We start from the raw sequence: 12,898 nt of genomic DNA, 5'->3' as shown, positions 1-12,898 counted from the left end.
TGGACTCTTTCATTTCAATGCACAAAAAGTGGGCATCCCATATTTATTTTGGCATGAAGTTCCTTCCTAGAAAAGGACTCCTCCTTTTCCACGTCCACAAGTCCAAGATGCCATCTAATGGCACACAAAATTAATGGACGTGTAAAAAATGTAAGAGAATTAAGATAAGTAAAGGAGAAGGACTCCTCTCCTTAACTATCAAAATAAATATGACACCACAAATAAATTGGCGTGTGGTTTTTGGCATAGAGGTGGTGGATTCACATGAAATTCTTTCATAAAATTCAGATAAACCAACTAATAAATAGATAGTTCAAACTCAATCACATTAGGTCAAGGCAACAAGCAAAGGGTTAGCACAAATACATTTGCACTGAACTCAATTGAAAACTTAGATTAATTCATGTGCTAGCAATTTAATTAACCCATTGGATTTATAATAAACCCAAATAGATTGGACCAAGATCAAATTTCTGTTGTGTGTGATCCATTGGGTTTCAAATCCAGCCAGCAGTGGATCCAAACTCTTGACGTAACTCTAATTTGATTGGATTAGGTCAGCTTAAGAGTTTCAATCAACTAGGACTCTTCCTAATTGATCCTCGAATTAAACTCTTTTAATTCTAACGAGTCCATAAGTCAAGATTGACATCTAGCAACATGTCATAACTATCCGAAAGATTTAAAATTTGATGAAAATATCAAAATTATCCTTCTATGGTGAGTTACCATGTAATTCAATCCTTCGATCACACAACATCCTAAAAAAGTCATGGATATGAAATATGTCAAATCTAAATATCTATCCATATGTATCTCGATCTGATGATGATGACTCGATTGATGAACTAGTAGAAACTATTTCTACTGTTCATCCCTGCTCTAGTCAGAGACTCTCAGAGTCATCATCCTATGCGATCATATACGATGTTCTCTCCTCCTACAAAGAGTGATCGATTCTTTATTGACCACTCACAACCTTCATGCATACTTCATCATATCCAGAATATCTCACACATAACTCAAAGTGGTATGCTAGAGAATAAACCAAAGTAAGGATCCATGTACATAAGGTACCATAGTGATCTCAGGTCAAAGGATCACATGCACCACTCCCACTGAAGAGCCATCTGTTGACATGCTGTAAGACTCCATCAAATATTCTTTCGATGGATCAGTTTAATGAACTCATTCTCTAATAAGTACCTACATCTTTATATTAGTGACACTACATAAGTGATTGTGAGATCAACCATCCTCTCCATCGAGCATACATAGGATGTACCAGTCTTATCGAAATCATCGATCTCCGACTCGATGATCCAATGATAAAAAATATTTTAGATTGGGACTATCAAGATTTTAGGTCTCACTGACATGATCTCATCATGGTCCTAAAATTATTGTCCTAATCTATGAAGTTTATCATAATCATAAAAATATGATGCAGCAAATGATAAAATATAATATCTCATAATAAAAATAACTAATGTCATGCAAATGAAAAGGAAGAAAATAAAAAAAAATTTCTTCGCATCCTTATGCGATTAACTTGTCGGGTACTATTCTTTCATATGTACAATATTCAGAATGAAATATTGAATTTCAGAATCATGAATGCTTTAGGCAACTACAAAATGATAGTAGACCGATAAATGAACGGTCAATTCTTATCGACTGTATCTCAATTTTTTACTATAAAAATCGACACACCTACTATATTTTAATTTTTACAATAAAAACCGACTCTAGTCGAATAACTACTTATGCCGACTTAGTTTTAACTAAACAAAATATTATACCGATTCGATCTCAGTTGAATCAAAAATATACCGACTTGACTATAGTCAGTCAAAGGATATTCGGCTTACTACCGTTTATCAAATATCTAGACATACCAACTTGACTACGATCAATCAAAAGATATTCGACTTATCATCATCTATCCAAATACCTAAAAGGTAAAGTATGTCTATCGACATTTGACTAATGGATAAATTCTACAACTGTTATTACTGAATATTTGATTCGTCGATCGGTATTCGATTGTCCAACTATGATTCTACAATATTGAAAGTACACAAAAAGAAGAGAGAATTTATGTTTTGAAAATTTTTCTTTTCATTCATTGAAAAAAAAATTATAAAAATTGAATCAAAATCCGATTACAAAATTTAATTACAAAAAGAAAGTGAAAATGCTACACCAATCACCAATCATTTTTTTCATCTCCCTGCTCCAGTGCAGCTTTCGATGGTTGGAGCAGGTCCTGATGCAATCGGTATATCATCTTCAGTCGGTGCAGTGCCCTCTTCAGTAGCTTCTTCTAAAATAGGAGGAACGATGCCGCTCAAGTCCAAATTCGGATACAATTTACCGACCACATCTCGACCGTCCTCGTATCCGATGTAGTAGATAGCACATCCGCCTTCGAAAATTTTTTCCTTGAATTCTTTCAAATTCTTGTAGTTCTCAATGGTCAGACTTAGAGCATCCCTCACCGACTCAGCTTCAGCTCTTGTAGAGGTTGACTCAGCATCGGCCAGTGCCAGCCTTTTCAGGGTGGCCTGATGCCTTTCGCGCTCCGCTTCCAACTCTTCAATACATCCATCCCTCTCTCTCCAGAGCCAATGGATGGAGTCCTTACTCCTGATCCAAGATTCGAAAGATGTGATATTTTGATGAGCTGACTCAAGCTCGGCTTTGGAGGACTGAAGGTCGACCGTCATATGGGAGACTTCTTCCTGAAGCTTCTTCTCCTGTTCAGTTGCCGCCTGAAATTTTTTCACGACAGCATTCTTTTCAGCGATGACGGCTGCCACCTTATCCATCCAAGATTGATGAAAATCGATGATCTTCTGATACTCGCTCTCCAAAGCGTGCATATCATGCACCCATTGAAAATAGAAGATAAGTCAAGTCAGATAAAAAAAAAGGAATGTCAGAAAATTATCCTAAGTATCGTCAGATAGAAGAAAGAGAATATTTCGATCACCGTCCGACTCTTCCTGTTCTCTCTATCTGTCAAGAGAAGGACAGCTTCGATGAGCCACCTGGCCAAGGCCGACTCACCTTCAGATATCATGATATCGAAGAGTGTGGGAAGGCCCGCAGATAATCCATCATTGGTCGAACCTGTCGGTGCCTTCCTCCGTTCTTTAGTTGGCGATCGCGTGCTTGAGACTGTCGGAAAATTAGTACTTGATTGTGCTCAAGACCATTTCGTTGGAGGAATGACTGGCACAGCTGCTGACTGCTGAGGTTCGATCGCAACCGATCTAGCCTAAACCCCCACTGATGGAGCCGCCGATAGTTCTACCACAGCTCCGTCGTCTCTCGCCATCCCAACTTCAGCAGACGGCGCTTCAGTCGGAAGAAGCATTGTCGGGACTGACAACGCCAGGACTGGCTTGAGAACTATCTCTGACGGAATATTGGTTTCCCTTGTCGGTACCGATGGAGTAGTGATCCGACTCTTCTTCGGTGGTCGGGAAGATCCAACTTCAGTTACTGCCTTCTTCTTGGCAGCATGTGTGCGGATGTCAGTGGCTGATACTCGTGTTCTTGTCCGCATAGCTGCAATCAAAATAAAAAGATCAGTACAAAGCTTAGAAACAAACAAAAAAAAAGTAAAATGACCGACTATGTTGTACTTAAGAAAGTTACCAAACTAAGTCCGACATCGTAGAGAGCTTATTCAGTCATCAGCTCTCATTGCGGTGGAACTTCTATATTTTTCAGTCAGATGAAGTCTTCCCGATCATTGGCATCTACCCGACTATTCTTGTTGGGGCCAGTTCTTGGATCGCCCCTACATGAAGAAAAGCTCCAAAAAAAGAAGAAGAGGCAAAGCAAAATTATTCTTCCATCTATGAATGGACGATAGAAGATCGGAGATGAAAGAAAGATCTTTTCTCGGGTTGAAGAACCACCAACCCTTGACCTTGGGATGAGGATAAAGAATAAAGAAAGACCGAAAGAGAGAAGGATGAGGTTCGATCGGGATAAACCGACATAACAAAGCAAAGCTAATGATTAGTCGGATGAAATTTGGAGCCTGCTGAGCAGGACAAAGATCATAGTAATCAAGAAGATTTCAAATGAACTCCGAAATTGAGAATCAAAGATCGGTCCGAAGGTCTTTGACATAAAATGCGACTTGGCCTGGAGGAGGAGAATTTACTCGACCATCCAGACCAAGGGCGGAAAGCCGATACTGCTCCAGGATATGGTACTATTCTCAGAGTCATTCAACATTGGGTCCGGATAAGGAAGAAACTTTCATTTTCAGATCTAAAAGGGAGTCATCGGTTGGATTCTTCGACCGACTATCTCAAGAAGATAAAGCCTTCTTACTAGCCATGAAAATTAAAAAAACTAGAAAAGAGGAGAAAATCCTAAGAGAAAAACTCTAGGAGAAAGAAGGAAAACTCGATTTGAAGCCAAAGATGTGCAAAAGACAATCCAAAAAGCTCCTAGTATTGGGGCAGCAAAATCTTCTGTTGTAGAGAGGCGACAAATACAAAAGTAAAGCCTGGATTAAAGCAACTTTATATATATAAGACCTCTCAACGGTCCGGATGAAATCAATTAAATCAGGATCTCCTCATATGTCAACACGTGACGACATCAAGATCGACCGTTGGTCGGATGGTTCGATGTACCTGCTTCCAGATCACACCACTTCACTATCATCCGCATGAAGGATACAGAGCCAATGACATTTGGACATGTAGACACGACCTATTAGTCAGAATCAAATCGTTCGGATTCTCCGGACGATGAATTATCTTTCCGAAATGACAGTCCAATGATGATCTCACAATTATCGAAACAATAAAATAGCTGAAGATCTCTTATATTTTAAAAAATTATTAATGCTAGCAGCTAAATCGAAGCTCGAAGCAACAACTTCCTTCATCCAACGTGACAGACCACGTGACAATATGCACATTAGGCCACCTTGGACTTGGGAGTGGGGGGCAACTATTGGGATAATTCTATCGACCCTCGATTCCGACTATAAGTCAGCTTCGTAAACACAGCATACCGACTGACAATCAGTTGATCGATCTATGGTCAGCTATTTTCAACCATCAACGGACAACCATGATAATTCAGTTAATATCCGATCGATGATCATTGGCATATCAGAGTTACCGACTGATGCTCATTCGGATCTTCATGACTATCGACATATAGTCGGCTTATCTTTCCATGATCACATGATGCCGGAATATGCGGAACCTATATATCTAACCGTTATAAACGGTTATCAACTACATGTCATGATCATTAACGGGCATAAACAGCCCATTAACTCTATGATTATGGTCTGATAATTTAGTGCCATAAAAAGTGGGACTACGTGCTTAACAGTTATATCTGAATCATGTATAAAAGGGAGGTAAATGAATAGCACGGGTAAGACAATTCTGGGCTGAGACTCTACTATTCAAAATTTTCATCTGCTGTTCACCACTCTCCACTGATTTAAGCATTAGAGGATCCTCGTCGGACACAACTCCAATCAGTGCGGACTTCTTTTACCGGTGCTCTTCTCCGACGACAGATGCAACAGGGCATTGGCTATAATAAAAACTAACAGTACTTGAGATATCTTTAGATCCATGATTATTGTTGGAGTTTTAGTCTCACATCAGTCGTGAGTTAGAGATACTCTATCTTATATGAGATAGAAGCACACTCCATCATCAAGAGATGCCTTTTGGACCAAAGTTCAAAGGATAAAATTGTGAGGTCCAACAGCCGCAAGCGTAGTAGCTACGGCCCAAAGACTGACATCAGCCGTCTCAGCCAATCTCAGAAAGCTTGGGTTATATTAAAAAGACATCTAGCTGTGATTAGGAGGGTTGCCACCAAAACACCCGTGTACTAATCATAATTTTCAATTTTTTGTGTATTGGTGTTAGTATAGAGTTTTTCCCCAAACAGGAATAACTGTGGTCTGCCTCCTAGATTGACTTTAATTTTATCTTGAATCTGTTTAATAAGAATTTTACTCCGTCTTTATCCCTCACCTGTGCACATAATTAGCATAACCATGCATGGAGCTGGCATAATCTTGTAGAGAACATACCTCACTAGGTTAAAAAAATATGGTATTTATTTTGGGGTGCCCCGTGGACCGGGGCGTAACAAACACTTCCTGTTGACTGGGATATTTATTTGCGGTCCACAAGATATTTCATATTGTAACTTACAGTCCCTAAGGCCGCATCTTTAAAGTTAAAATGTCAAAAATACCCCCGTCGAGCATCCGATCCCGATGAGATTATTACAAGATTAAGCAAAGCAACCTTCAGAAAATTTAAAAAAAAAAAAAATCCTTTCAAAATATCGCCTTTATCTATTAGCAAGATTAGAGCATTATTTGTTTTTATGTATTAATTACCCTATACTGCCAAAAAGAAGCAAGCTTTTCCTCTATCATTTTCAGATGGGGATAACATTAACGGGCTTAGTTTGTAGCTTTTCCTTCATGATATTTTATTAGGGATATTAACAATCCAACCCCAGCCCCCAAGCATCAGGCTTCATCATATTCTTTGCCACCACGATGTGTGTATATTCTTAATATTCCACGGCATATACTTAATATAATGTTATGTACACACTTAATATTGGATGGTATGCACTTAATACAGAACGGTGCAAACTTAATATACTAAACTACACATTTAATATAATGCAGTACATAATTAATATAAATATAGTATATAGTTAATATACAATGATATACAGTTAGTTAATATGGTACAATACACAATTAAAGTCCAACAATAACCCTACATCCTTCCCATAATCAATTTAAAATCATTATTGGGGGCTATCGGTTCTTGTCCTCCATCACCACTGGATATATGTATACACATAATATACCATAGTAAACAATTAGTATATTATAGTATATAATTAATATAATATAGTACATGATTAATATAATACTGTACACAGTTAATGTCCTCTTGGACACAATTACTGTATATATGCACACAGTTAATATACCATAGTAGACAATTAATATAATGTAATATACAGTTAATATCCTCTAGTGTACTGTTGTTAGATACATTTATGCACTTAATATGCCACTGTACATGTTATATCATAAATTCTGTGAGTATTCACCTCAATTAATGACTATGCTATGTTAGATATTTTACTAAACATAAATTATTTTGCATGTATAAAAGAAAGGCCAGGTCTTGTCAAGCATACATTATCTTGGCATGTAAAAGCATGATGAGAAGCCGCAAACCGTCTAGTTATCCTTTCTTGCAAACAGTTGTTAACAAAATTGATAAACCGAAAGACAATAAAATTTGTTTAAGGTGCATAATGGTTTGTTCTGTATTATGTCAGGTTCATTTATTTTATTTAATCCAAATCTAGAAATTTGATTCATCCTGATTAAGTTCATGACCAATTAGACCTAGATTACTGCAAAATCAAATCGAATTGGTTTGATACGATTTCACCCAATTTTACTTGAAATTGACTCGATCAACCAACTAGGACATGCTGAAGTTTTATCAATGTGGATTGAAACGACCCACCAATAACCTCTTGTCCCAGCACATGCGTTGAATTTCTTTTAAATATTTAAAAAAATATACAATCAAAAAAATATTTAAAAAAAAAAAGCCTCCCATCCAATCAAAAAAAAAAAAACTAATATCTCCAACAGTGGCAGTGGATCGGGGTCCCCTTATGTCATGTGCAAGAAAGGAGAGAGAAAGAGAGAGAGAGAGAGAGAGAGAGAGCCGAGATGGGGAATGCCAGTAAAGCTGAAAGGGCAGTAGAAGATAGAGGAAGATGGCTGTGGAATGGATGTAAGAGCTAGATAGTTGTTATGAAAGGAGGAGATCTTGATTAGAGATAAAAGATTAATTATTTTGTAACAAGGTGGAGAAAAATTTATAGCAATCGAACCAGAGAGGGGCGAGGTGGAAGAGACATACGGACGGAGGTGGCGAAATGGGAGAGGATGCAGGGGAATATGGAGTTTGCCAATATGGGAGTGGGAAAGTCGGAAAGGATTAAGAGAGTTGGATATAAAAAAACATGGAGGGTATTTTTGTCTTTTAAAAATTTATAGTTAAAATTAAATCTGTCTGTCGATCGGATGTTATAAGTCCAATCCACGGAGATTAACAATTAAGGCATGGTTAAAAGATGAACCAGTTATTAATTTTTGAGCTTGGATTCGTGCACCACGCGATGTGCACAATATATCATCTATCACGTGATGGATGGTTATATATGAATGTACGTTTATTATATATGATCGTACATGATCGTCCATCGTATGATGAATGAGATATGCTATATACCATATTGTACCATGCAAAGCAGATGATCCACGTGGGTTGATTTTTTTAAAAATATAATCTTGCGCACAAATTAAAAATCAAATGGCAGCCAAAACACAGGAACAACCGAACGAGTTCCCCTTTTAGAAGTTTCCGGAGTCGTCGGTCGGTTGCCACCTGAAATTGCTGTGTCAGCTAGAGTTGTCAGCATGCGCACCTAAGAAACGTTGACATACCCACCTCACACTCCCAAAAAAAAAAAAGAAAAAAACCACAGAGAGCTGGAAGGAGAAGAAGAGATTACCATGAATATTTCTCCAATGTTGATTACCAGTGCTTCAGGCCGCGGGGAAATTCGCTGCCATTTCCCCTCCACAAACACCTCAAACCCTTCCACTTGGTCTTGTTGTAGCACTGTCAGCGCTGACGGGTCGCAGTGTGGCCCGATCCCCAGCACCTCCTCGGGCTTTTGGCATGGCGGATAGCTGATACATCTCATGTTCAATTCTCCGTACTTGAAGAATTCTTGAAAATACTCTCGATCCGAACCCAAACCGATCGCCAAAAGCTCCAAGATCTTTAGAGACAACTCCTTCACTTCTCTAAAATATCTATCGTAGACCCATCTGCTACAAGGAAATTAATCAACCAAACCTCCGCGTTACATTGTATGACGTCTTTCAAATTAAAAGTTAATTAATTTCAAAATGCGTAGTATAAATTAAGAAATTAATCATGCATGCATACCCCATCGGCTCGAAATCCTTCCCAGAGACGGACTTGAAGTAGTCGACGATGCCATTCTCAGACGCAACACTGTTGTTGCCGAGGGACCGCATTTCCCTCCAAGGCAACTTTGAGGAAGTGCGGTCGAGATGCGCTACGGTGTAGCCCCAAAAGCTCCCGGGGTGCCGGTGGATTCTTAGCTTGGCGTCCAAAGGGAGCTGGAAGAATTCTTCCAGGGAACTCATTGCATCATGAGAAAGAGATGGGTCGATGCCGTGGTTGATAACCCGGAAGAAGCCGTAAGTGCTGCAGGCAGCACGGACGATCTCGGCAGCTTGGCGAGCGGATGGCTCATCTCTTTGGAGAAATATCATGAAAAAATTGGTCAATTTTTCTATTGACCAACTTACCCATATTCTCACAGATTTCAAGATAGGTAAATTATTTTTCATGGGTGGCATTTACCCATAAAATAGGAGAAAAATTTTATCCATCCAGAAGATGGCTAAATGATTTTCCCATCAACCGGTAAAGTGATCTCTTAATTTTATTCCTAAAATATCCTTTTTCCGATGCTTCTATCGTTAATGTCTAATAACTCAACTAATAAAATATATCTTTATTAGAAGTTGATAATTTTATTATGTTAGGATAATTTGGTATAGACTAAAAGCTTAGTTTGGTACAAAAAAAAATTACTTAATTTGGTACAAAAAAAATTAAGCTTTATAAATAAATCATCAAATTTGACCCAAGAAGCATAAAGGGTATTATGGGAAATATGGATAAAGTTTAGCAACTTACCCGGGAAAGTAATAATGCAAAAGAACATGGGTAACAGATTTCAAAGCCACTTTTCCATGTATAAAAGAACATAGGTAAGTTATTTTTTTGTCTAAATGTTACCTGAAAAATACTTACTCAAAAAAATATAGTTTCATGAGTAAATCTTTTACCTACAAAACAACGGGCTCTGAATGTCCACCACGGGGGCCTTGAGCTCTTCTACAGCATTGGGCCTCAGAGAAGTGGGCCAACTGAACGCTTGGGGTATCTCGGTTTCTTTTCGGAGGAGAGAGAAGTCGTATAGCGTGCGAGCATGGCAGTCTTTTTCTTTGTTAAGGTCGGAAGAAAGGTTTGAGGGGGCGGCGGGGCTGGAGTCCATGACAAGATGGAATGAAACAGACGTTTGCGCTTGTAAGGGGTGGGATGAATGAGTTTTGGATGGGGTATTTGTAAGATAGCCGAACAACAAACAAAAGAGGAGATAGACCTGAAATATTGAAGTGTAGTACCCTTTAGCCATATCCTAAAAATCATTAAACTCGAGTGTCACACCTGGATCGGCCACGTGACACAGTTACTTACCCTTTGGGAGAAAATCCCATAGAATATGCGAGATATGTAATTTGAATACAACATCAACAAAATTAGATAATAGTTACAAAATTAATCATTTAACTGGTATCAGTGATACTCTACCTGTTCGGCATTTCATCCATTATCCCAAGTATTAAGCACATGATTAACAAAAATAAAGAAGTTTTAACTATTAGGTGAAATAAATAGAAGCACTGAAGGAATGGATTAATTTTTTTCAGAAAATAAAAGCAGATGCGTCAAATTTTTGGGCATAGATAGTGATAATGGAAAGTAGAGGGAGTATGCACTTGCATTAGAGTTTATCTTGTGTTTAGTTAGGGTCACGAGAAGAAGAAAAGCACGTGATCAACAAAAATAAAGAAATTTTAACTATTAGGTGAGATGAATAGAAGAATTAAAGGACCATATTAATTTTTTTTAGAATATAAAAAGAAATGCATTAAATTTTTGGGTTTAGATAGTGATAATAGAAAGTAGAGAGAGGATGCACTTATATTAGAGTTTTTTCTGTATTTGATTAGGATCATAAAAGGAAGGATGGATAGTCTCCATCTACCATTTGGTTTAAAAAATTTTAGGAAAGATGGATGAAAAAAGAGATTGTCCATCCATCTAAGCCCATCGTTTTACATCTTTTCAAATTAAGGAATGCAAGGAAGAAGGGATAGAGCATATGAGAGGTGAATTTTTATATTGACAAAATATTTCTTATTAATTTTTTTAATAAAATCCTAATATTTCTTCATTTTTTTATTTTATATATATATTTTTTATTTTACCTATACTATTAAATTTTGTTACTAATTATTTTAATTTTAACACATAATGTCTATAATTATAAGTAAATAATTAAAATTGTCTACTATTCTTTATTTACATTTACTATTTTTAAGTTAACTATTTGAATAAAAATAATTAACTATATACATTAATTAGTTATTTATGTAATTAATATATATATATATTTATTCATATATAATTAAATTATAAAATTATTTAATATATAATTAAAAATTTATATAATTAAAAATTTTAAAGATTATAATTTATATTTTGCTTCACTTCTACAGTACAAATAAGTATTATAAATTAAAAATAATAATAATATTTTTTAGAATAGTATAGTTTAATAAAAAAGTTTATAAATATTATCCATCATTTTTTTTATTCTTTTTCTTTCTATATCAAATAGAGGAGGGAATCATTCATATCTATCTTTTCATATTTTATCAAATAAAGAAAAAAAATTTTCATATCTTCCATCCATCCTTTCTCTTATTTATCTTTCCTTTCCTATCAATCCTTCCATTAATCCATCCTTCGTACCAAATAGAGGGTAAGCACATGACCAACAAACATAAAAAAATTTTAACTATTAAGTGAAATGAATAAAAAAAGCTAAAGGAACACATTAATTTTTTTACAGAAAATAAAAAGAGATGCATTAAATTTTTAGACTTAGTGATAATGGACAGTAGAGAGAGGATGCACTTACATTGGAGCTTAAGTATCCTACGACTTTGAAAGAAGAAGTAAAGATGCAGTGTGAGCTTTACAGTCCAATAAAAATTCTTACACATACACATCAATAAAATGATAATAAATAATTATTATCAAATAATTATCAATGATGTAAATTATATGCCACAAAATATCAAAATTATAAAATATGCATAGCAAACACATATATTCTTATATAATAAATCGCATAAAAAAAATTTTAGATGAGCATATATTGGATCCGATAATATTTAGTCTTCAATTATGGACTACCATAATCACATCTAGCTTATGGCGAAGCATCGATACTACTATATTTTTGATCTGTGGCAAGTCATCAATAGTACCATATTTCTAACCTATGGTAGAGCGCCAATAATATCATATGTCCAGCCTGTATTGGGGCATCAACAAGTACCATATTTCTAGCTCATGATGGGACATCAATAATGTGGCTAATTCGGGGCACTACAACCCATCATTCATATATATATATATAATTTAATTATATGTATGTTAAGTAAATACATTTCAAGATCATTATATTCTTTTGCAAAATTTGATGCACGTAAGTGCCAAAGTCTATGCAAACTAAGATCAGTAACATATGATACATAAATTTATAAAGAATCATATATTACTTCTGCTATTGACAAACTCAACTTAATCCATATCTTAATTTAAAAATTAGAGTGTACAATATCCTACTCAATATTTTCTTCTGTAGATGGCTACTTTCCTACAGAATTCAAACCAAATATCAAAACCATAAAAGGGATAATCGACAACTCCATACCATCTACAAAATTACTAGGGTAAACTACTGTGTCTTATGTATCCCTTCACTCAACCCCTCGAATCAATTAAACAGAGAAAGGAAGGGAAAGTAGAGAGGCAAAGAGAGGAGACAAGAGGGAAGGCTCTCTCTCTCTCTTTCTTAGAAAAGAAAAAAA

At 36.1% G+C, this 12,898-nt stretch overlaps 1 pseudogene; it reads right to left on the bottom strand.

The window, feature by feature from the left end:
* The window catches only part of LOC140851452 (gibberellin 20 oxidase 2-like), a 33,322-nt pseudogene extending 22,954 nt beyond the window's left edge, over nt 1-10,368 (bottom strand).
* Between the last annotated feature and the right edge of the window lie 2,530 nt (nt 10,369-12,898).

This window comes from Elaeis guineensis, chromosome 9 (assembly GCF_000442705.2).
Source record: "Elaeis guineensis isolate ETL-2024a chromosome 9, EG11, whole genome shotgun sequence".
In the NCBI taxonomy this organism is placed as follows: Eukaryota; Viridiplantae; Streptophyta; class Magnoliopsida; order Arecales; family Arecaceae; genus Elaeis; species Elaeis guineensis.
This window is presented reverse-complemented; position numbering and strand designations above follow the sequence as displayed.